The sequence below is a fragment of the Lycium barbarum genome, chromosome 3, assembly GCF_019175385.1.
Source record: "Lycium barbarum isolate Lr01 chromosome 3, ASM1917538v2, whole genome shotgun sequence".
In the NCBI taxonomy this organism is placed as follows: domain Eukaryota; kingdom Viridiplantae; phylum Streptophyta; class Magnoliopsida; order Solanales; family Solanaceae; genus Lycium; species Lycium barbarum.
Window position 1 is genome coordinate 108848323 of NC_083339.1, and position 26085 is coordinate 108874407.

The window sequence follows — 26085 nt, forward strand, 5'->3', positions numbered from 1 at the left end:
GGGACAAAATGCCACTTTATTTAGAGGAACTGAGTAAAGGTAATAACTTTTAGCTTATAAAAGGCTTGCTCGGTGCTTACAAAAAAAAATTGAAGTTATTATCCAAGATTTGCTATTAATGTTCAAAGACATTTACTTGTTTGAACTTCAGTTGGCGCAGGTGAATCAACAAAAGATTGCTATTGATCCAAGGTATAGTTAGAGATAAACTTCTATCAGATTAATAACTTAAGATCCTCAACCTATGAAAATAGATTAAATTAATGAACTCTTTAAGGCGTCACTTCAAAATCTCTTGAACTCTAAATCCGTTATCGCTAAATTACCCCATAAGGTTAACTACCTGAAGTACTCTAAAACTAACCATGCCTATGAAAGGAAATAAAAATATGCTAGCAAGTCATGAGATCTGTAAGAAATATATAAAGCGTAAAATCGATTGACACAATAAGAAGGGGAGTTCCGTTGTTTCTCCTCTCTCTGTTGTATTCTGTTTGGATGCATTTTTCGAGAGCATGAGAGGCGTTACTGGATATGTAAGTCAAGTCTTGGGTTTAACGGCAACAGACGTTAATCTCCAACGAGACTGCTTGCGGCGGTGAGAGTCTTGTATGAAGACTCCATGTTGCTCTCAAAGCGTACATGTAAAAGAAGGTGAAATAAAGATTAGCATAGAAACAATACAAGTATCGGCATAATTCATGTTAGCTAGATAAGTGAATCCACATAAAAGACTTTAGGCCACAAAAGAGAAATTTCCCAGAAAGGTTTTCCAACATATTCAATTTACTCTGATGGAAAACACAGTCATTCTCATTCAAATATTTTTGTTAACGAAAACGAGAAACAACCAACATAATCTCCATCACACAACTCTTGCATTCCAATAAGTTCTAAACATGACATTCAAACATATTCTTAATAAACAGAGAAAAGGGAAGGACTGATCTGGTGCGAGTGAAATCTAACCAAGAACAAGGCTGTTAGATTAAATTAATCTTAGACCATGTACTCATACCCATCCCCAAAAGTTCAGATTAGTCTTAGACTGAGAGTAGTTCTTTCCTTAAATTTAGTAAAAAAAATGACTCCTGAACATGATTTTCTTGAAAAGGAAAGAATAGGGGATTTTCAACAACGACTAAATTGGGCAGTTAAACATGTAGACAGAATATTTTAGCTAGGAAATCGATAATTGTTCTAGTATTCATGCAGTTAAATCAACTAGCAAAAGGTTCAGTAGGCTAATACCTAGTGGATTAGTTTTAACATGTTGTAGTTATACTATAACTTAAAAGACCTCTCATGGATGAATGCATATGAAACAAAAAGTTTTGGAAAAGAAAGAATTCTCAAACGAGATTGTCCAGCTATTCTCAGAGGCTCCAGAATAAGCATGTAGTAGCGGCAATAAAGCATTTTATAGAAATACAGCAACCAACTTAACACTTCGACAATGATCTAAAATGGCAGGAATGAGCTAATGAAAATAAAAAGAAGCATGGAAGACCGCTAAAAAAAACTGGTTCATTATATCTCAAAGAGACTAAACACATACAGTTCACTTCATGGGATAACATAGAGTGAGAGTACTAGGGATTTGTTTTTAGAAGTGTTTTAATCATTCAAAGACCAGTCTTGACACTCGAACCAAATGATGATTTATCCAACACCATAATCTTCAAATTAAATAGGAGCACATATTCGACAAGGAGCAAGATAGCCAGTCAAGAAATGCTTACACACACCACAAAACAACTTGTTCTAAATACTTCGCTAGGCTCGCTTATCTAAATAGCATGCTTCGTATCAAGTCAAACTCAACCTCACTAAGAGCGTACTTAGATTATAATGCAAATAGAGGAAAGGCTAATTATGTCTCAAAGAATGCTAAGCAGCATAAAAGGAACCAACACATAGAAAATGATATATCCGAAAATCATTTTTATAACCACAAAGGGAAAAACAAGCTGGTACTCGTGCCTTTATTCATACAACAAGTAACCAGAAATGACGAGAGAGATGGAAAACTTATGTCATACCTGAACTATAAAGAATATTCAGCCACAAATTGGATTAAACTAATAAAACCAGGCTCTGGACAAAACATAGGCTCAGTGAAATGTTTCTGGGTATTTGGGAACAAGGGAAACATGTTCGGTATTTGGGAGCAAGGGAAACATGTTCAAACCAGTATATTCTCATATACTCTTAACTAGATCAGATATCCAATCAATCCAAACCGTAGACTAACCACAAACTAACAGTGGCAACTAACCAATCATGACAAACTGATTATTAATCATTGAACTAATCATGAAACTTCCAAAAGCTAAAACGGGATTTGACGATAAACTAAGCATAACCACTTGAACCATAGGAGCTAAACAAAACAGAATTCAAACACTGAAATTACTAAGGCATGAAAATTACTGACCTTTTTGGGGTGCAGCGAACTAGGCTGCAAGGGTCTCCGATTCACACCCGAACACTTCGAATCTCCGAGTTTGCGCAGACTCGGATGCGAAACAGTAACAGAAGCAACAAAAGAGGATAAAACAAATTATTCAACACTCAATTTTCAGGGGAATTTTTTACCACTGAAACAACTTCTCTTCAAGAGATTTTCGATCTGTCAAGATATGTTTTTTAAAGGGTTTTTTCGCCTCCCCTTTCATGAATCAAAAAGACCTCATTTATAGGGCGATTCTAGGGTTTGTTAGAGAGGAGCGTGGGGAACAACGCGAAGTGGGGGTGGCAGAAGCGTGGGGAACAGGGGAAATGGGAGAGACAGAGGTGACGATGAAAGATAGGAGAGAAGAGAGAGAGAACAGGGGTCGAGGGAGGCGCTGAGGAGAAGAGATGAAACCCTAGGGGTTTAATCTTTTGTTTAAAAGGAAATGGGCCAATCGGGTCAGGTCGGGTAATGGATGTGGTGGGCTGAAAATATATGGGCTGGGATATTTATTTGTTTTGGGCTGGGGTGAATTAAAATGGATAGTGGCCTATGAAAATTGTTTTGGGTTACTCCGAAAATATTGGGGTGAATTGGGCTCGTATTTGAATTAATAATAATAATAATAACAATAATAGCTAGTAACTGTAATAGAATAATGAAACGCCGGTATTGATAAGAGGCTAATAATTATAGTAAAATATAAATATATTTTTTTAATTTTCCAAAAAATATTAGAAGCGTAAATAGGTATTTCGGAGGAGAGGCGGGACAAAATTGGGAGTCAACAAGGCTTACTCGTCATACAAGGAACTTAGTACAATCGTAGCATACCAAGAATCGTGAGCTTAATAGCTCGGAAGATTGAATCATTTATGAGACATCACAGACTTATGGAAGATTTAGATGTTTGGCCAAAGAACCATGCCTTATGAAAGAAGGGTTAGCCTTACATACCTTTTCCGTTCGACTATTTACCACTTGCACGTTCTCTTTCAACGGTTGCGTTTATACCTTCATTAAAGTCATACTATCGTTAGAATCGACAACTAGCACACATGGCTAAAGCTAGAGAAAATCGGACAGCATCTCCTTTATTTATACAACATTCCTCCATATCGTAATTCAACTCCCAAACGTCAACAATACATTCACAATACCATAACAATGGCCATTAATCATTTACGTTAACCACATTATCTAGATTTCTCAATTCGCTCCCAATTCACCCATATTCATGGTCATATCACCCGACTTCGTCCATTCATATAACATGCCCATTTGCATGATCTTAACATCATTTATAACACATTCATATCACAACACAACAAGAATCATGGTTCAATTCAAACTATCTCTCAAAATGTCATTATTCATCATTCATGACCCATTTTTCTATACTCATCTAATGTCCAAGCATTTTAACTCTCAAATACCTTAAACAACATATATATACCATAAATCTTACCTTAGATATTGTAGGAACGAGCCTTGGTCGAAATACTCCACTTGAGCAAAAACCCTAGTTTTCCTTCAATAAGATCTTCTTGACTTGAATGATCTTAATGGGTTTCCTTACACTTGATTCACTTGATTTGTGTTGTTGATGACTAATAATCCTTGAAATCTTGTGGAATAAATGTAGAGAGATGTTTTAGAGAGAAGGGATGAAATGTGGAAATGAAATAATAAACTTGGTCCCTTATTTAATAACCCAAAATCTGATCTTAAAAGAAAGCACAGTGGTCGTAAACTTGGTTTACGGTCCGTATTCCATTTTACGGACCGTCCTTCGTGGTCGTGTATAATCCTATCAGAACCAGAAACTCAGGCTGAGACGTGGTGATTTACGGACACAGTTTACGGGCCGTAAACTAGTTTACGGTCCGTATTTTGGGTCGTATTTAACCATTTGCTCATTTGGCACAAAGTTGAAGTTTTGGAAGCCAAAATACGACATGGCAGTTTACGGGCCGTATACCACTTTACGGTCCGTATTTCATTTTACGTGCAACTGGCCAGAATGCAAACCTGCAATTTTTCACATTTCCAAAACCTATAATTAGTCTTTGTGGAGCATAACCTATCTCTTATTGCAATTTCCTTCGGAATCTTACTTAGGGTCGTCAAACGTTGTTTCTTACTTATGGAAATATCGTATACTCGTACTCCTCACTGGATCATTTACTTGCGTACCAACGGAAGGTTTTCCAAGGTGTAACATGTAATTTCTGTGCAAATTCTGTAAAATAGACTAAGTGTGAACTATCTTGGGGTCCTACTAATGCTTTGATGAACCTGTGACTTGCCAATCTTGCTATCTCTGAACTTGCTGAGATTAAAACTAAGCTAAAATGACCCTGGATTTGTAATTTGCTTCTGTGACACCTTTGTTGATAACAAACAGACTTGACAAATAGTTTTTGGTATTTGAATTGGTTCATCACTGGACAGGTATGACTTCTAAGTCATTTAACCTCTAGTTCTACCCCTTCTTTGATTGCTGACTCTTTAAAACTGGAAATAGAAATATGAAGGTGTGTTTGGTAGTTTGTTTGTGTATCTCTCCATCTTGTTGTGCTTGATTTCATGTTCCCTTGTCCCCTCATCCTTTTGATGTAGCTATTGCTTGTTTCCTTAGCCATTTTAACACCCCCCCCCCCCCCCTCCTTGGGACTCATTAGCCTAAGTTACATTACTAAAAATTGTTGAGCTATGTGGCTTTTTGGCTTTTGCATGTTGTTGCTGTTTGGGTAATCCTCTTTGCTTGCTTGCTTCTGGGAATTTGCATTCCTCCTAAACCAACTAATGACCTAAACACTGGTCCTAGAATGAATGTGTGAATTGGTTTTTGACTTTCTAAAAAATCTATTTGAGTTAACAAAAAAAATGGATATTAAGTGAATTGGGAGGGTATGCCTTAAGGTTTTGCTCTCCCATGGTGCGTATAAGGAGTGTATATCAGGTATATGGAGAGTATGCCATTTGGGTTTTGCTCACCATTAGTCGTATATCATTGGAGTATATTTCGTATACACGGTCTTGATACTTAGAAATTTTGAGAGGAGATTGAGTGGTATACTAGTAGTATATCATGTATATTAGAGTTTTGATACTTAGGAGGAATTTGAGAAAAATAGAGTAGTACACCAGTAGTATATCAGGTGTACCACCTCTTGACACTTAGAAATTTTTTTAAGGAGAGAATGGCTTGGGCTTGGGCCTTGTCATCCGTGTTTTCATACTTGACTTATTGTTACTACTATGCTAGGCCTATTTTACTTGAACCATCTAATTATCTACTGCTGCTAGTTATAATGTATGGGCTTGGCCCAATAACGCTGTAATTTATTTTTGGCTATGTAATAATTATTGTAGGCTTTAAATTGTGTACTTAGTTTAATCTATGAGTGTATTCTAATATCATGTATACTCATTTGCATCCTTGTCCACCCAAACCAGTTGATGGGTCTCAACGAGGCCCACTAACTTTCCTAGATCGAGTCGACTTCAACCATGGACGAACCTAGCATTGGAGCAAGAAAATTGGAGCGGAATAAGTCAATTACATTATTTTATTTTTCTATTGGGCTTGGTAGGCCCATTTCCGTACTTTACATTGTTTATTTGTTATTTTATGCTTATTGGAACCCTTTAATAATCGTCACAAATTTAGAGTTGCTAAAAATCATTTCCAAGTAACAAAACTGATTTTTGATAATAATTGGCGTGTAAAATTGATTTTTTGAGACAGAAACGGACTTGTGGGCAAAAAATGGACATTTTCTCAAACTTAAAAATATAATTTTGTGGACAAAAAGGACTTGGCAATTTATGGACATTGAGACAAATTGGGACCGTACCTATGGACAATTTGGACAAATGGATTAAATGACCCTGGACTGACATTGGACTAAAAAGACTAAAAATCTAAATAATATAAAATATGAATAATAATAATAATAATAATAATAATAATAATAATAATAATAATAATAATAATAATAATAATAATAATAGTATGCCAAAAAATGATTTTATAAAACTTAAAACTAAAAAACCCTTTTCTAAACTCGGGTGGGCTTACGTAGTGTTCTACTTAGGTTAACGCCTCTGGGTTTTAACCTAGGTGTTCTAGTCCGAAACCCAAAACGCCCAATTTTGGGCAAAACTCTACCATTTTCATTTCTTGAAAGGTGAGTACTTTTGCATAAATGACACATCTTGTATGCGAAAATATAAACAAAAGCAGTTTTTATGATAAACAACTATATCTACAGGGCATACTATTAAAACCCGTAGGTCAACCGTATTTTACAGATCCTTAATACCGGGGTGCCTAACACCTTCCCCGGGGATCACCAGAACCCTTACCCAAACTTTGGTACAGATTGGTTTCTTTTAAAACTTAACCATTTTAAATGAACCCTTCCGAACTAGTTTTCCTAATTTTATAAAAATTAAGTGGCGACTCTAAAAAATAAAGTCCATTTAGAGCACCATCACGTAGAGGTATATTTTTTCTTTTTCCCGGTACGATTAACAACCGTACTTCCCGGGGACACTTTCCTTTTAAATGAGGCAAGTGCAAATACGAATCGGAAAAAATATCGAACCACTACAGGACTAATCACCCTCCACCACATTTCCACAAATTCCCAACTAGTAGTTATTTTCACAAAGGCCTTAACTGGGATCAAACATTCTTCCATCTTGCGCAAGTTGGTTGTGATTACATCACCTCCAACTTGAGGGGGGTTTTGAGATTATTTGTATTAGCTGAAAAATAGATTAGTGACAGTGGCAGTTTTGTAATAAGTAGAGAGAGTTAGTTAATTAAAAACTTGATTTGTTTTCCGGTGAGAACGAACTAGATAAGAAAATCAGTTAGAGATTTATTTTTATAGGGTTTGAAGACAAGTGAGTCGTATCCAATTCTGAAAACTCTGTTATGAGCCCGGTTTGGAGTAGCAATGAGCACGGGTGTAGCACAATGCGAGATAACAAACAAGAAAATGATACAAGAAAAACAGATTAATAATGGATGTTTTTGTCTATATTGCCTTAGAGAGAAAAGAGAGATAGGGTTTATAAAATGTGAGCAAGATGCCCTTCCTTCTATCCTAAGCTATCATTATATAAGCCAAAGTTGGACTTTTCAACCCCTAAAGTACGGGTGATGTGACCTCTCTGTGACCCCAACATTCGTGTATGATACGACGCTCTGATCGAGGTCGGTAGACGTGACACGAGTTGGTAGCAGTGGAAGCTAGCTGTATGGATCCCCCGGAACACTTGAGCATCCAGTCGCACAAATTAACCTCGGGTGCTTCGACCCAATACAGATAGTCCCCCACTTTCCGGGTCTTCCATAACATGAGCCCGGGAAGTAGAAGAGTCCGTCTTTTTTGAATTTGATGCGGGAAACTAGTGAAACGTCTCCACTTTTCTCACGATTAGACATATTGTCAGGACAACATTTAATGTACTCATCCACTCATTCGGCGGCACCGTTTTAAAGGCAGCGAATGATGGTTATAGAATCAGGCATGCCGCTTCGTCAATCGAGGCCTATGATTAATCCTTCCCCTATTTATACCGCCAATTAATCCACCAATTTCCCTCACAAACGCCACAGAACATTATTACCTTAAACCTCAACCATCTGCTTCTAATTTTTCCCTTCTCCCTTTCTTGCCTTCTTTCCCCTCAAGAGGATAATGTCTAAAATCTTCTTCCCAATACCAAACTCCTATCCCTGCAGAGGACCGACTAGACAGGGCCTTTGATGCCTCTTCCGACCAGGGAAACGACATCTACTCCTCACCCGATACACAAGAAATTGACTTGGGGTCGACTACCGTGACATCATTCCCCCAATTCTCAATTTTATGAAGGATTTTCATATCAGTTAGAAATTGGGGTCGGTTATGGAGATACACTCCTTGATCACTGGTTCCACCCGTCTCCAAGTTCGGACTGACTGCCAATGGGAACCCGAGGTTGAGATTTTTGTGGCCCCTGAGGACACTAACATTTCTCACTATGTTGCTGGTATGTCGATAATTTATACTTACCCTTTCACCATCGGTTTCTCCTGCTTGTGCATGATATGATTGAGGTGTTTTGGCGCCACTACCGAGTCTGCATCGCTTAATTAGCGCCTCAAATTTGGAGAATAGTTCAATGCATTCAGTATCTGGCTGACCTAGTCGGGCTCTCTTTCACTCTGGACCATCTGACTCTCATATACTCCTCTCGCACGTTCTGTGGGGGGGATGATTCATTTGGGCTCTCAAGGCTTGATCACCAGTACTGAGGATGATCATGACCGCGACTGGTACGATCGATTCGTGATGATACACACCAATTTCTTGCATCGTGCGTCTTCTGATCCGCTCTTGGAATAATGGAATCCTGCTCGTATGTACTTAATTTGTACATTACTCTTATTTACAGCGGTCCCAGTTGAATAAGATTTTATGCCCGACCTTTTTAGCTAACTGATGGCCATTCTGCACGCATCTCTCAGGGTTGAGAGGACCTAAAGGAGTATTTCTGCCAACCATTGGAGGGGTAAGAGCCATGGCGAGCTAGAGAATCTTTTCCTTATGTTACTTTCTTTTAATCGCATCTTCTTATAACTGGACTTCCACATACTTTTTCTTCTGCAATCCTTCCTGTTCGGGGATCTTCATCCCGGAGGGTTCATTACCGGGAGGAAGCCCTAGTCAATATTGAAAATATTGAGGCCGCTGCCTCTGATTCTCGCAAACAAAGGCCTTCGGCTGATGCCGGCGCCTCTTTCTCCGGGGGGATTGGTTCCCGAGTAAGGACACAACTGTAAAAATTGGATAGGTTCAATCTATAGTTATTAGGGTCTCCTAAAATAATCTACTAAATTCATCGAGTTGTTGCAAAGAATCAAAACAGCCAGTTATTAATGGAATTCCTTGCAGGCTCATTCAATATTGGCAAGAAACTATTCAGGGCATGGTGAACCAGGATGAAGGTAAAAAGGGGAAGATTGTTAGTCGGAACACCGGGGGGCCTTCTAATGTTGCTACCAAGAGCGTGGTGGTTTGCCCAGGGAACGCTACACCCTAAGATGCTGAGCGTGTGACCGGCGATGCAGGTGCCGACCCCTCAGCTCCACCACTTCGACTGAAGGACTCAGTCTTAGCTTGGAAGTGTCCCTCTCTCACCTGGCCTAACTATTTCTTCAGGTACATCACTGGTTTTTTTTTATATGAAGGTCTTATTATGCTATGTCAGGATCTCTATGTTATCTTCTCTTTTCCTTACGCAGGGCCATACTAGCACTGTTTCTACCATCGATCTGGTCAAGAGAATGCCTTTTACCGCATCCGGAGAATTAGAAAGGTTGAAGTCCGAGAACTTGGCCCGCGGGCTGATATGTCAGGGTTCGCATCTCGACAGACTGCCTTTGTATCAAGGTGGCTGGAAGCTAAGAAGGCCTTGTCTGATCGGGAGAGTGTTCTTTAGCATCTCACGGTCGATCATTAGGAGCTTCAAGAGAAGGCGGCTCAAGTCGAAACGAAGGGGGCAGTTGCCCGAGGGCGGGTCCAAGCACTGGAGGCTTTCACCGAGCTGCTGACAAAAATGTTGCCAACATAATTAAAGACTTCGTTGTGTTAAAGACTCGGGCAGATACTCTCTCGGAGGTTCATGAGGGTCGTACTATAGACATCCCTTCAGCGTTGTTAAAAGTCGATGTGGATGTAGCATCCGCCGAAGCAACTCTAGATGACCTCCGCGATATGACACCCTCTTCTTCTGATGCCTCTGCTAACTCCTCGGACGGTGAAGATATTCCTCCCTGCCTAGCTTATGTATGTATCTTGTGGGCCTTCATGCCCTTACTGAATGTTTTGGCCTGTGCGTCGCTTAGTTAACTGTTGGCTTTTTTATTTTTAACACTTAACCGTCAGGGCGTAATCACTATGCCCGACTTTCGAAACTATGTTCATATTTGGGTGTCGGTGTTTAAGTTACGAAATGTTGACCGATACACGCCTTTCAATTTTCTTTTGCGTTTAGTGTTTGAGGTAAACATTTTTAACTCAATCCGGGCATGTCACTTCCGGAAACACTTTTTGTGATCTGGAATTATTTGTCCGAGTCATAATAAAGGAGGGCCCTTTTGATTTCGGTCCTGGTGAGGAAGATGTCTCGACCTCATTTAATGGCACAAAGTTTCATGAAACTTGCACGCTCTGAGGCTCTAAGGCTCTAAGGCTGTGCCGTGTGTTAGAAGTGATTTTTCCGGGCCACGTGGCCTCCGAGTTCGGTTTTGCCCAAAACATTTTGAGTTTGAAAGATGTCTTCCCGATAATAATTGGGGAATAAGTAAGAATTCTTATTTCATTCCTGAAGTTTGAACGGATAAACCATCCTATTGATACATAAGCTAGTCCCGGATTTTTTATAGAACCTTGGTAAGATGTATAAAAAGAGAAAGCAGGGCGCGACCATTGATTGCCGGCAGTCCCAGTTCATATGGGTGTGGCTCTGAGAAATTCTGTGATTTATTGGTCCCACTGATTTGTCTTGTACCCCTTTTACATTGGGCCATAGACATCAGGCTAGCTTCCCCAAAAATTCTGGCATCGGTTGAGTATGATACGCTTTTGGATTGTTGCCTCATTAAAAATCTTGCCGGTAAAACCTGTTACAATTTACTTTTTACGTGAGGCATAAAAGCTACACCTAATTTATTAAGGAAAATTAGGAAAACTGAGTTAAAAAAAATCATTCAAACAAGAGAAAAATCTTTTAAAAATCAGAGTTCTAGGTAAAGGTTCTGGTGATCCTTAGGGAAGGTTTAAGCACCATAGTATTTAAGGATCCGTAGAATACGGTTAACCTTCAAGCTTCAATATGTGATTATTGTAATTATTTGCTAAAAGAGTTCAATTTATTGTATAACTTGTCATGGCATATCACAAAACACTTTGGAAAAAAGGCTCCTTAATTTAAAGACAAAAAGGGTTGAATCTTCCTCTAAAAAATGTATAATGTCCTAAAGTCATTTTATTTTCGGGCCAAAACTCACTTAAGATTTCTCTTAAGCAGAGTTCCACTAAACTTGGCCCAATGGCATGCTTTTTATCCTTTATAAGTTTATGGAAAAGTTTTGAGTATATCTTCTTTATGAATGTGCCATGAGTTTATACAATATATGAAATGTTTCTTTTCAAATACCAAGTTATATGCCCATTTTATTTGAAGGTCAACCATACCTACTTTTAAACCCTTTCTCCAAACCAAAGTTTAAGTAAATCTCTTTTGCTTGTTTTTACTTAAGGTTGGGCTTGGCCCAAAATAGTTTGAAAATCTATAGACATTTGTATGCTCACCAAAAGTCAGTTTTTAGCTCATGGGCTTTAAATTCAGAAAAATGCCACGAAGATAGTAAGTTAGCACCCTCCCTACTTTTTGATTTCCATAAGTGCCATTACTATTCCTTGCTAACTCATTTAAACTAGGGGCCTTTGTGTCATTTAACCAAAATTCCCTCAAATTCATTTCCCTCGCAATTTCATTTCCCTCCCACCATGAGTGACTAACCTCACCAATCAAGCATGTAATTTCAGCTAAGTAAGCAAAACCCTGGTTATCCTAAGCTAGCAATGAAATCAACACCAGTAGATAACTCAGGTAATTTTAAGTCGGTAATTAGTCGACACCAATCAAAAACTAAAAATGCCTTCAAGTTGAGTTTGGTATCCAACTCAGGTTAATTAAACTTATATTGTGTATGTAGGTAATTTCGATAGGTATCCTTATTTTCCAGATTTGGAGCTTTGTTTCCTTTTCCTCCTTCATTTGGTTTCATAGTCAAATTTCAATTAACTCCATTTCGATATTTAGACACTACTAATAATTATACAAGTTGAAAATTATGGAAAACAGAAAATAAGATTACTTTAGCGACCAAATCGAGTTAAGTTGAAGAAAGAAAGATTCATTGTTGAGCAAGAAAAAAGAAGCCATATTTTAGGTGAAGTACTATTGCACTTGGAGTTGGTGAAGAAGGTGAAGCATTGTGTAATTAATTGTGTTTTCATTTTTTTTTTTTTGCTGATGAAGATTTAAGAGCAATGGCGGCATAATCTCCTTTCACGCCATGATATAGTGAATGGATATTTGGCTGATGCAGGGAGATGAATAGAGGGATTTTGGGTTAAATGACAAAAGGGTCCCTGTTTTAAATGAGTTGGGGCATTTATGGAAATTAAAATATGGGGAGGATACTAACCTACTACCTTCACGTAGATATATACATGTATGTATATATATATATATATATATATATATATATATATATATATATATATAAAGGAAAGAGTTAGGCTGGTGGGCCTACCGAAGTCCACCAGTTGCCATTTTCACTTATGGTTGGGCCTTTATCACATTCCTTTCACTTGGACTCGATAGAAAAAAGAATGCAACATACGTATCGTTTTTTCTATGGCGTCTAAATTCATATCCATTCGGGTTTCAATATCTACAAGCATTCATTTACAATTTACAAATACAAACAAACATATATATACTTTTCTACTATAACCGGTGCTACTTTCGTCGTCCGTGTGTGGACCCCCCCCCCCACCAACATAAAAAAAAAAAAATTGGGCCCCAAAATAAAATAGGCCCTAAAAAAAATTGTGGACCCCATATTCAACAACATCCAATATTAAAAAAATTGTGGGCCCCATATTAAACAACATCCAGTATTAAAACAAAAAAAAAGTGGAGCTCACCACATCCAAACTCACGGGAAAAAAAAAGTGAACCCCATATTAACAAAATCAAGCAATATTAAAAAAAGTGAATCACATATTTAAAAAACAAACAATGTTAAAAAAAAAATGTGGGCCCCATATTAAACACGATGCGTATTCATAGCAAACACTAATATAATAAAGTTTTAAATACGGAGCACAAACTACAATGTTATATTAATCGTGTTTTGAACATAGTATCCCATATTGACAAAATCAAGCAATATATAAAAAAAAAAATGAATCTCGTATTAAAAAAAAAAAAACAATGTAAAAAAAAAAGTGCAGACTTTGTATTCTTAGCAAACACTAATATAATAAAGTTTTAGATACGGAGCACAAATTACAATGTTATATTAATCATGTTTTGAACATAGTATATATAAAAATAAAAATAAAAATTGGGCCTCATATTAAACAGGCCCATAAAAAAAACAAAATTGTAAAAAAAAAATATTGTGGGCCCCATATATATTGACCCCATACTAAACAACATCAAACAATATATAAAAAAAAAAAAAAAAAAAAAGTGGAACCCACCATCTCCAAACTCACGGTAAAAAAAGTTGACCCCATATTAATAAAATCAAGCAATATCAAAAAAAAAAATTGAACCCCATATTCAAAAAAAATAATGTCAAAAAAGACTTTGTATTCGTAATAAACACTAATATAATAAAGTTTTAGATACAGAGTACAAACTACAATGTTATATTAATCGTGTTTTGAACATAGTATATATATATATATATATATATATATATATATATATGCATAAAAATAATGCAAATTAATAATGTCCAAAAAAAAAAGTACACCCCATATTAAAAAATCAAACAATATTCATGTAATTTCCAAAGTATCTCATTAAGTCAATAATGATGGATTCATTACCGCGTGCGTATCAATCCATTAGTGAGAGCAAATGAAATTATTGTACAGTAACATACTTAAAATACTTATATATTAAAATAAGATAAAATTTAATTACTTTTTCATTTTTTCCTTACTCTAATAAATGTGAAAATAATTGTGGGCCCCATATTAAACACCATGCGTATTTATAGCAAACACTAATATAATAAAGTTTTAAATACGGAGCACAAACTATAATGTTATATTAATCGTGTTTTGAACATAGTATCTCATATTGACAAAATCAAGCAATATATATATATAAAAAAAAAAAAAAAGTGAATCCCATATTAAAAAAATAAACAATGTCAAAAAAAAAGTGCAGACTTTGTATTCTTAGCAAACACTAATATAATAAAGTTTTAGATACGGAGCACAAATTACAATGTTATATCAATCGTGTTTTGAACATAGTACTAATAATGTCCAAAAGAGTGGGGCACATACTAAACGACACCAAGTAATATAAAAATAAAAATAAAAAAAAGAAGAAACTATATAAAGCATGGGTTTAGACCCATGTTTCATCGTCCGTTGTCCCTTTAAAAAAAAAAAAAGAAAAAAAAGTGGAACTGACCACATCCAAACTCACGGGAAAAAAAAAGTGAACCCCATATTAACATAATCAAGCAATATTAAAAAAAAATGTGAATCCCATATTAATAAAACAAACAATGTTAAAAAACAAATGCTTAGAAAATCAAACAATTAAATCAATAATGATGGACTCTTTAGAATAAGGAAAAAATCAATTTCTACTTTATTTCGTTTTAAACATGTAAAATTAATTTAATAATTTGAATTAGAATTATCTAAATCAAAATTTGATAAAAAATAATAGGTATTTTACACCGTTAAATTAATCGAATTAAAATTGAAAGTATCAACTGATGCTTAAATATTGCTATTGTTTTATCTTAAAGAGAGGAAAATAGTTTCTTTTTAAATAAGTATTCTCTTTTAAAAAATATTAATAAATTTTCGTAGCAAACACGAATAAAATAAAGTTCTACATACGAAGCACAAACTACAATGTTATATTAATCATATTTTGAACATAGTATATATATATATATATATATATATATATATATATTATCATTATCTAAACACAACTATATATACATAGATACACTATAATCCGAAGTGTTGGACTCGTGCACACGGGCATAGACCATCAAGTATTATATAGAAGCAATCAGTTGGGTCCTTTTCGTCGTCGTCGTCGTCCAAAAAAAAAAAAAAAAATTGGGCCCATATTAAACAGGCGCGTTTTCTTCTTCCTATCCATAGATGATTCTAGGATCTACTATGGAGACATTTCGGATCCACTGACTACTTAACCTAAGCGAAGAAGAAGTCCATATCTTGCTTTCTCCATTCAAATTTTATTTCAACTGATCTACATTCAAGAGGAGTATTCTAGAAAAAAATAATTTGCAGCAGTGGTTAGTTCCCTTTTATTTCTTCTTATTTTTTTTTTCTATTCAATTTCATTGTATGAATATGTAAGAATATATATTTACCTCTTCTTTTTGGTCACCGTTCGATTTTTGATTCTCTGCTTATGTTTGTCTCCTTCTTTCTATGGAACTTCGCTTTTGGTGATTGCCTTCCCTCTACTACTCCTTCCGGTCAGATTCAACTCTAATTTTTGGCCTCTTGCTTGGTCTATTTAGTATTTCTGCGTATGATGCTCTTCCAGCCGACTTTTTTCTAAATATCTGACGCACATCAGGTGTTTGAAGAAATGTGACTATCAGACAGTCAGGCTTTATTTGCACTGTTGAGCAGCAGAATTTCGATTTGTATACCTTTTAGATGTTCAGCCTTCAAAGACAAAAGAAAAGTGAAGTGACCAGTGAGCACCCATTAATAGAATACTGCACATGTTTGCTAGGCATTTCTTTTGAATGAGGTGTCTTAAAATTGTCAATAAAGTTGTTTTGGACGCACTGCTTCTATTCTTTCTTTTCTTGACAGGAGTTTAAGTCATTTTTGACCCTCACTTTCTACACATAGATAGGTGTTTTTTTATCTCACAGAATAGGATATGTAGGACCAAGAAATGCATTATAGAGAAAAGTACAACAATTGTGTTGTGTTATTTATGATAATCTCTTGACAAGCAGATCGTAAGAATAGAAACTTTGGATAGTTATTCTCTACTTCCTCCTCCTCTGTGATTGAGGTATTGAGAGTGCAAACTGCCTCCACCATAGAAATAACAGCAGATGCAAACCTAAGGAGCAAATGCAATACTGTGGATCATACAGTGGGAGTTAAAGTCTCAGGTCTCAAGAAGTTAAAGGTGTGATGACGGAAATCATTGAGAAGACAGACTATACTAACCTCCTTTTGGATTATACCCTTTCAAAAGACTTTATTTCCTAATTTGAAACTGGAAAGAATCCAAAAAAATATATGTGGCTGATTGATGTGAGTTATAGCCTTACAAGTTCTTGATCATTTGGTGTGTAAAGGCTTGCCCATATTGGATCACCCCCTTTTCTTTTGGATTGTTTCTTACTTATTTTTCCACATGCGTGTTTGAATTTATATACCCAGGTACATACTTATGAGAAGTACTGTCAGAAATTTAGCTATAAATTATGTCAAGTAAAAGGTAGACACTCAATAAGGGGCATTGACTGCTACTTTAAAGCCAAGGTGCAGCTGCCACAAGAAGAAAATGAAAAACAAGAAAATGCAAACCAAAGGAAGAGGAGATGGAGGAGAAAATACAAAGAAGAAGTTACTGTAAATGGATATCACTTTGAACTTTCATGGTAAATGTAATGCGTCGTTAGTTCTTTTCAATTTCTCATTGTGCCTTGCCCTTAGCATAAAATGCATGCTTGATTATAAATGTTGTGAATTTTTAAAAACTTGATGTGATGAAGAGTCTAATTAGGCTACCTTTTGCGGTAGAATTGTTTTGGCATGCGATTTCATTCATTGATTTGGTTCTGCAAAGCTTAGTTCGTCCAATGTTGTCCTTCAGGTGTCACTTTCACGTAATTTAAAATATCACCACTTTTAGATAATTTGAATTTTCTCATTATTTACACCATGTGGAAATCTGGTGTTTTTGATGCTGAAAGATTCATAGATGCTATGCAAGCATTTGAGAATTTCATAACTGCAGCTAAGAGTGGAGGTGGGGAGAGTTTGAATGGAAGAATGGCAGAGGTTGGCATTATGCAAAGTCAAACAAATAGCATAATTCCTTTTTCTTCTTCAAGTGCTTATCAAACAGAGCAGCCAATCCAAACAAGAGCAGCATTAGCATTTCTGCTCTCTGATAAAGGGATTTTTTTTCCGCGAATTCCTTTTGGATGAGGTACGTCTACTTGGCTGCTAAGTTAGCTCTGTGGGAAAAATTGCAGAGATGAATATATAATTATCAGATATGTTTTTTAATCTAAGCCTGTAATCACTCAAACTTTGTGAACTATAATTTATCAAGGTTTGATTCATTTTAAGACCATTTGTTCTGCTATACATTTCTGTCTAAATATACACAGTGAATGGACTATGCAAACTCATTTGAAGGCCATCAACAAGTAAAACTTGAAGCTCTTGGAAAAAATCCTCTTATGCACATGAAAATACTAGGAAGGAAGAAATATTTTTTCTAGGCTATAAAAAGGCAGTACCTTGTAGGTAAAGTGATCGAATGGTGATTCATGCATAAATAAGACTTCCCTACAAGCTAACCTCAAGCAGGATCCAAAGGTAAGAGGTGTTTTCTGTTGTGTTGTTGGATAATTGATTGTTGGTTATCCAAATTGTATTTAGACTGCAAGAGAAATGGGAACTAGAACATTTGATAAATGTAAATTGTACGAGACTTGGGAGGACGAACACAGCAAAAACAAGTGGTACTCTGCTCATCCATAGTTGGACCTTTAAACCCCAAGTCCAAAAGATCAGCTCTTCTCTTTATCATTCTGACAAGTGTACTTTTTGGTTGACACGTGTTTATTACTTCTATTTGAGTGGGACAACTGCTTCCCAGTTCCCACTTCTATTTCCTTTTCTATTTTCCACACTTTTCTATTCCTTTTTTCACATTTGTGATTGATTTTCAGTTTCCACTCCCATTCTTCCTCTCATGTCGACTGTTACTACGGCCTGTCTGCCAAATGGTGTCTTAATGTTTTGGTATTTTAATTTTAGTTATCTAGCAAAATTTATGACTCATTAGCCATTCTTCTTTGTTAGTCATTTTTGTTGCAGATCGTGGTTCAAATGCTAATTCAGATTCACATGTAGATTTATATCCAGATGATTTTAGATTTGTAAGGAAGTCAAAGTATGTTGATGAAGAAAGGGAAGAGAATTTGAAAAAGCTGAAGGAGAATATCAGCTCAATATTAAAGAAGTTGTTGAGTTCATATTGTCAACAGCTGAGGTTTGCTTAATTTTGCGTCAAGTTCTTGGTCAGAGGTTTGGTTTGTCATCAGAAAAATTGTGAATGCTAACTATACTTTTGTATTTTTAGGAGAACAATAAAATGAACCTTGAATAGGGAAATAATATGATTGATAAAACATATCCCATTTTCTCGGTCAAAGATGGTTTCATTTGAATTTTATAGGTGCTTAGATAATTAGCATGTCTTATTGGATAGGAGTACTCTCTAACCAAGTTTAATTATGTGGTTCAAATAGTATATGTAAGAGGCTTGATTTGATCCTCCTCTTTCATTCTAGATGGGAGTTTGTGTGATTTTTGGAAGAAAATCCCATTTCTTCTTCTGTTCATTTATGTGTAAAGCTTATAAGGTTGATGATAGAATGCAACTGTTGGCATTCTAGAGTAGGAAGTCACAGTACTTCTAGATGCTCTATTACATTCACATATTTGATAGCCATATGAAATTGGGTTGACATATTACTTCATCTGTGTTTATCTTCAAGGTTGCAAAATGTGAATTATTTGTTTCATGACTTACCAAAATTCCACTCCATAATCGGAAGCTGATAGTGGGTAGAAGAGGGCTTTTGGTCAGTGTTGATTTGTGTTCTTAGTAGTAGATTGTGTACTTAACTTGCAATTCTTAGTTATGGGATCTTTTTATTGTTATTGACAACTTTCATCAAATTATTATACACATCACAAGATGCATTTTATAAATATTCTTTTCGCAGGATTCTTGTGAAATCATTAAACCTTTTCTTTAATTGTTGATGAGTTTGACTGATTGATAATTTCTCATAGGCAAAATATGAGGTGCATATGAATGTATCGGTTATGATAGGTACCTTACCCTTGAAAAGTTCTCAAAAGTGACAAGAGTGCACAGTTCTTTCGTTATGGATTGTATATTTATAAATGTGTCATTGTACTGAAGTCAAAGTCCATACTGCTCTGTTCGTCTCTATGTCTGAAATTCAACTAATATCTTCTCAACAGAGGAACTATTACATCTGTTGATAAATAATAACGATGGTATCTTCAAATGAATTGAATCTGTCATCAAGCATTACTATATTATGAAGCTTAAAGATTTTGTAAATGTGGGAAATTGAAGACTATGATATGCGACTATTTGAATGTAGGTTAAGGCAAGTTGTTAAAAAATCTGATTATCGTTGCTGAAACCTACTATACTTCAGTTGACAAAATTATACTGGAATTGACATGTTGTCATTTCTTTCGGTAGGATGATAAATAAGCTGACAACGATGAGGACTTGGAACTCTTGGAAAGATCTATAATCTATACAAGAATAGCTGCCTCTGAATTAGGTAAGTTTGTTGCTAATACATAGTTAAAAATTATTTGTGATTGCTTGAAAGTAATAACCTATATTTATTTTTGGCTGGCACTTTGGACAAGGCAGGCCTAACCTTAAACTCAACTCTGCCTGTGCTTGTAAAAAGCTATACTATTTAACTGCAAACTTTGCATGCTGTATATATATATGCCTAGGAATTAATAATTTAAGTAGAATAAAAAGCTACTACTACTGCTACTTTAGGATGAAGTTGCTTTAAATCTATAAGCTGAATCAATAAGCACAATGATTAGTTACAAACCAAACATTTTTTTAAAAGACATTTTTTAAACTAATTCATAGGCACTTAATCTCCTCCAAAATAAACTGGTGATAATATTGCTTAGTCAAGCTGAAAATCACAGAAACTGATGTGAAGCTAAAGATGTAAGTGGCATGAATTAATCTTCTTTTTCAATTATTGTACTCCCTCTGTTCACTTTTACTCTAATAAATGTGAAAAAAGATTAATATCAAATGAAGATCAAATAATGAATAAGGTAAATTAATCAAATTCTAATTCTAATTCACATTTCCTTAAAAAACCATGCAAAAGATAACATGACAGTATTTTACACTTTTAAATTAATTGAATTAAAATCGAAAGTATCAACTGATGCTTAAATATTGCTATTATTTTATCTCAAAGAGAGAAAAATAGTTTTCTTTTAATAGTTTTCTTTTAAACAAGTCTTCTCTTTTAAAAAATATTAATAAATTTTCATAGCAAACACGAATAAAATAAAGTTTTAGATACAGAGCACAAACTACAATGTTATATTAATCGTATTTTGAACATAGTACATATATATATATATATATATATATATATTCACTATCTAAACACAATTATATATACATAGATACATTATAATCCGAAGTGTTGGGCCCGTGCGCACGGGCATCTAGTATATATAAAGGAAAGAGTTAGCCTGGTGGGCCTACCGAAGCCCACCAGTTGCCATTTTCACCTATGGTTGGGCCTTCATGACGTTCCTTGCACTCAGACTCGATAGAAAAAAGAATGTTAGGCCTCTGGCCCAATAATGGCTTGTGAAGGACTGGCCCAAATTGCCCACGTCACCTTTTCCATGCAAAACAAGGGAGGGAAAAAGGAGAAATGCGGTTAGAGAGCACCTAAACTTAATAATTAACTTAACATGAAACTTAAACGATTTAAACACACTTATAGACATAATATCCAGTAAAAGGAGAAGCAGAGAGGTCATGCTAAAAGAAAGAAGTAGCAGACCCAATATTGAATGTAAAGGAAGAAAAGTCAGATAGGCCCAACATGCACAAACAGAAACAAACAACCCAAATTGAATGCCAAAGGTAGTATAAAAAGGGGAAATAGCCCAATTCAATTAAGGAACAGTCTTAGTTCCTCAAAGTTTATCATGATATACCATGGGTATATATGATATAGAACTCAATATATACTGAGGTATATAAAGGGTATATATCTTGTATACCTGGTGTATATCTAGGTTATAACATGCACAATATGATGGAAAAGGAAGAGAAAGGATAATGTGAACAAACAAAACGCAGCAGTTCACTCACACTAGTCTCAGAACTCAAATGCATGTATTTAGCTATAGAAAGATATACATCAATATACCTATCATATTCATTTCTCACAATGCATGGGATGAAGGGCCAAACACATAGATAGTTCAGGTTTCTCATTCAACTCCAAACAGCCAAGAAAACAACATACAAAGGTCTCATGAGTCATTTAGACACATTGGCATACATTTAGAGTTCAGTATTCTCAAATATATATCATCACACAAAAAGAGCATTGGGTCTAAATGTATCCAAGTTCCTAGACAAACACTAGTTAGACATTCATTCTTGACAAAGAATATGCACAACCGAAGAGTCATTTTTTTTATTTCAAGACTAAGCCAACATCCACCCATTTAGCATTTTTTCGAAATACAGACAAGAACTAGAAAAAAGGGAAAGGGGTGACCATGCTGACTTTTATAATCAAGACTGGAAAAAAGAGAAAGGGGTGACCATGCTGACTTTCACAATCAAGACTGGAAAAAAGGGAAAGGGGTGACCATGCTGATTTTCACATTCAAGACCTTTTGACAGGTTTTCAATGACCATGAGGAGCCTCTTGCAATCATAAACATGACTAAATGAGATAGACCTTGATCTAGGCCATAAAAAAGGGAAAAACAACACCAAAGACTTCTAAATCATAATATGAAACAACTTAGACAGGATAGAAGATCAATTATCACACAGATAGGCCTACTGTACTTCAAACAGGTTTCTAGCTTCATTTACATATCGTATCTTTATGTAATTTTCCTCTTTTAAACTTTCAGAGACTTGAGAGTAGGAGTGTACAAAGTAAACCGACAAACGGCACCAAACCGATAAAACCGAGTCAAAAAGAGAGAAAAAAACTGACTAGTGGTTTGGTTTGACTTGATTTGGTGTTAAAAAAAAAAACCGACCATAATTGGTTTGGTTTGGTTCTAGCTAAAATAAGTCAAACCGAACCAAACCAACCCGACATTACATTTATTCCATTTTTAAAATATTTTATACATAAATTTTTTTATTTGCAATGTAATTTATAAATATTTCTAAAAAAAATCATAATTTTTTTTGTCTATTATCATATTATTTCGAGCTTGAACTTAGAATTTTGAATGTCAATGGGTTTTATTATATCCCATGTATGTTAGTAACTCAAAGAAAGTCCAAACAAAAATCAACTCAACACTAATGCTAACAAAAGAAATTCAATTCTACGACTACGAATGACAATAATGTTGGATATCTATTCTTTAGTTTTGCATAATTGGTTTAGAGAGTGAAAATACATAACTTAATTTTTTTTTCTTTGTCTTGTCATTAAAACTTATTAGCCGTACTTATTTTAGCATGACATAGTATTTTTATATTTTGCTCATTTTCTTTATGGCTTATTAATTAGCAATATTTATTTTAACCGATTTTATTATCTTTTTTGTTAAATATTTTAATATATAGTCATCACTCATCTCACATTTTGTGTTATTTTCTTATGAAACACCTTAATTATAAAATTGTATCTTACTAGGACTAAAGAAATATTTGAAGTAAAAGTTATATGTTTTGTATGAAGACTTTTTCGGAAAAAAACCCGAGAAAACTGAACAACCCGGGAAAACCCGAGGTTGAAAAATCCGAATTTTATTGGTTTAGTTTGGTGTATAAATTTAAAAATCCGACGCAATTGGTTTGGTTTGGTATTTTAAAAATCCGAACCAACCCAATCCATGTACACCCCTACTTGAGAGGATCCCATGATATTGTAATCCAAGAAGGAATCCCAGCAGCCTAGGATAGGTAGTACTAGACTGAGTGGGAACTCAAAGTCTGTCCTAAATCCTCCTTAGCCCTAGGTGAGTCACTTCTCATGTTATCACAAACCAAGTGACAACCTCTTAAGCCTCTTTGTACCTATATGGCCAAGCATTATTCCATTTCTCCCTAAATAAGCTTTACCAACTCAATTTGTTATACACAAGTCCAATTTTATCCTCCATTATATTCTAGGTATTTCAAGCTAATAGTTTCATTCCAAAAAACAGGTCAATGCAGTATCAGACACATCAACAACAATTTTTGGAACCTGGAGGCATGCTAATACTTATTTGAAATTAGACAGAGGCATAGGGTTATGAGGTTCATCCATTGTTCAACATCTACAATTATTACATGATGATTAACAAGTCCCAACAGACAAACACTTCAATCAGGGAATGAAAAGGCCATTCATGAGCAGGCATATCACAACAAGACATATAATATTGCAACTAAGATTCAAGAGATACTACTCAACAAGATTAGCATCATTACCATTCATGCAAAATCATTCTTAGTCTGACTAAACTCTTTGGTGATACCTAGTATGGTTAACAATTGGCATTTCATTAACTCATATTAGCTAATTTTCTCTACACACTTAAGCCATTTAGACAGAATATCCCTCATTAGGTTAAGTCTGGATGACATGCACACAGAGAACACAGCAGGAAAAACTTAGCATAGCTCAGACTTTGCTTAATAGGGGCATGGGAATACCAGTTTAGTCTTATTACAAGACATATTATATCTTTAAGCAAGGTTGGGCCAGCAAATCAATCATGTGCAGACATAGAGTTTAATTTGAATCTTTTTATATCACCAGTAACTAGTATAGGTATGAGTTAATATGTCTAAACTAAATAACCAGAAAGGTGATCATACTGAGTTCAATCTTAATGACCATAGAATAACATCAGGATAAATACTTGGCAATATCATATCTGAACTAACATACATGTAAGCAAACAGTGATTAAAGCATTCAATGGTTTTATGACATATTCATGGCACATATCTAAGATAGTCAGATATGGATATGCTTCTAACTATGCTAATGAACCAACAGCTGACCAACACACAAAGAGTCAGGCCACATTCAAACTTCCAAACAGACTTGGAGGTATGTTGATAACACAAATGGCCTGGTTTGGCATACATTTATCCAAGCAGCAATCAATACTAAACTGTAACATGCTGACATCTCAATGAACAAGTAGGTGCAGGATTTCATTATCATTTATCTAGTGAGGAAACTATAACAAACAAACTTATCATAAGTAGTCATTAAACTGAGCCTATCAAGATCTATTGAGCTTATTTATGCTAGTCACATTTTGACAAGAAGGTGTTCTGAACTCTGCTGGGGTACTACTTGCATCAATAAGGTTTTTGAAACCTATCAAGTCACTGTGAGATACACTAATCCTCAAATGATGGTTGTTTACTTAACTAGATAGATTAATTTCTATTTTTTATAACTTTGAATTAACCTAGTTAAATATAAAGGATCTACTTTAATAACTCTAAATCATGAACTACTCAGCATATTACTAATACTATTACTACTGTCCTTAATCTCTAACCCATCTGAGCAACAAACATATAACTGTATTACTGCTAATGTAAAAAAGAATAAGTAATTTACTACTTGAACTAAACTAAACAGAGACTAATAAGCACATAAGAATTAAACTAAACAGAGACTAAATAAGCACATAAGAACTAAACTAAAAGCTACTTAACTAATAAACATGCTAATAACTAATTACACTAAACTAAACTAAACAAACACATAAATACAGACACCAGCACATCAAAAAATTTAAAACATCAAACTAAAACAAAGAATGGAATATCATTTACCTTTTTTGTGCGCAGCCTTTGTCGAGATTTGGAGTTGAGATCCTTGCTCCTCCTCGAAACTCAGCCACAAACAAGAAAATGAACAGTTTAAAATTTTACTAAACTCAAATAGTTAAAGGTCTCAGCAGAAATGCTAAAACCCTAGGTAATTTGAGTTGTTTTTTTCTCTAAATCGAGCCTTGTATGTGTGAATATTAATCAATGAATGAATGAATAAAGTGATAAGTGAAATTTGCAAGAGATTCATCTTGCATCCCGCCTAAACCTCAACAACCAATCAAAATCGGGCATTGAAATTAGTCCTGAGACAAATCCCATTAAGGGGTTTATACTCGTTTGACCGTACAATTGAAAAAAAGCAAAAGGGATAAGTGTTTTACCTTGTTTGGTTGTGTTATGCTGGAGAGAGGAGGCAAATTCAATCAACCATGCCAGGTCTACAAAAGGTGTTGTACACCTGACTTTTTGCCATCAACGGCAACGATGACGAAGAAAAGAGAAGACAAACTAGTGACGACACTAGGGTTTGCAACGAAACCCTTGTTTCCACAACACACAAGACCTTTGAGGTCTGTTTGTGTGTATCGTGGACATGTTTGGTTGAAATAAGGAAGTTAGGTCGGGTCTGGTCTGTCTGGACTGGGCCTGGTCAAATAAGGAAAAAAAAGGTCTAGGCCCGATGTGTATATGTATGTGTGTATATACATATACTAGTTATGTAAGGCCCGGGCTTACTCAAGATATAAAAATAGATATTTTAACTAAGGAAATATAATTTGTGTTAGTACAAGGGTATAACAACAACCATATACCCATTGTAGTCCCACAAATGGGTAGTTATATGAAAGCAAAATTTTCATTCCACTCATTTAATATTTT

General features: G+C 35.2%; 3 long non-coding RNA genes across 6 annotated transcripts; 1 reads left to right on the forward strand and 2 right to left on the reverse strand.

Moving 5' to 3' along the window:
- Positions 1-197: 197 nt before the first annotated feature.
- Positions 198-16126, reverse strand: LOC132631782 (uncharacterized). Of its 2 annotated transcripts, XR_009579062.1 has the most exons (3): positions 15705-16126; positions 3924-11144; positions 198-3469 (listed from the first exon to the last, which is right to left on the reverse strand). It is a non-coding gene; the product is annotated as an uncharacterized LOC132631782 (long non-coding RNA). The 2 variants fall into 2 exon arrangements; XR_009579061.1 differs by having other exon boundaries at positions 198-11144.
- On the forward strand, positions 15047-23937 carry LOC132631779 (uncharacterized). 3 transcript variants are annotated; one of them, XR_009579059.1, is made up of 4 exons: positions 15391-15626; positions 16747-18595; positions 19850-19934; positions 23569-23937. It is a non-coding gene; the product is annotated as an uncharacterized LOC132631779 (long non-coding RNA). The 3 variants fall into 3 exon arrangements; XR_009579058.1 differs by lacking the exons at positions 19850-19934; positions 23569-23937 and having other exon boundaries at positions 15397-15626; positions 16747-16967; positions 17327-19080; XR_009579057.1 differs by lacking the exons at positions 19850-19934; positions 23569-23937 and having other exon boundaries at positions 15047-15626; positions 16747-19080.
- On the reverse strand, positions 20720-26085 carry LOC132631780 (uncharacterized). The gene is made up of 2 exons (XR_009579060.1): positions 25207-26085; positions 20720-21047 (listed from the first exon to the last, which is right to left on the reverse strand). It is a non-coding gene; the product is annotated as an uncharacterized LOC132631780 (long non-coding RNA).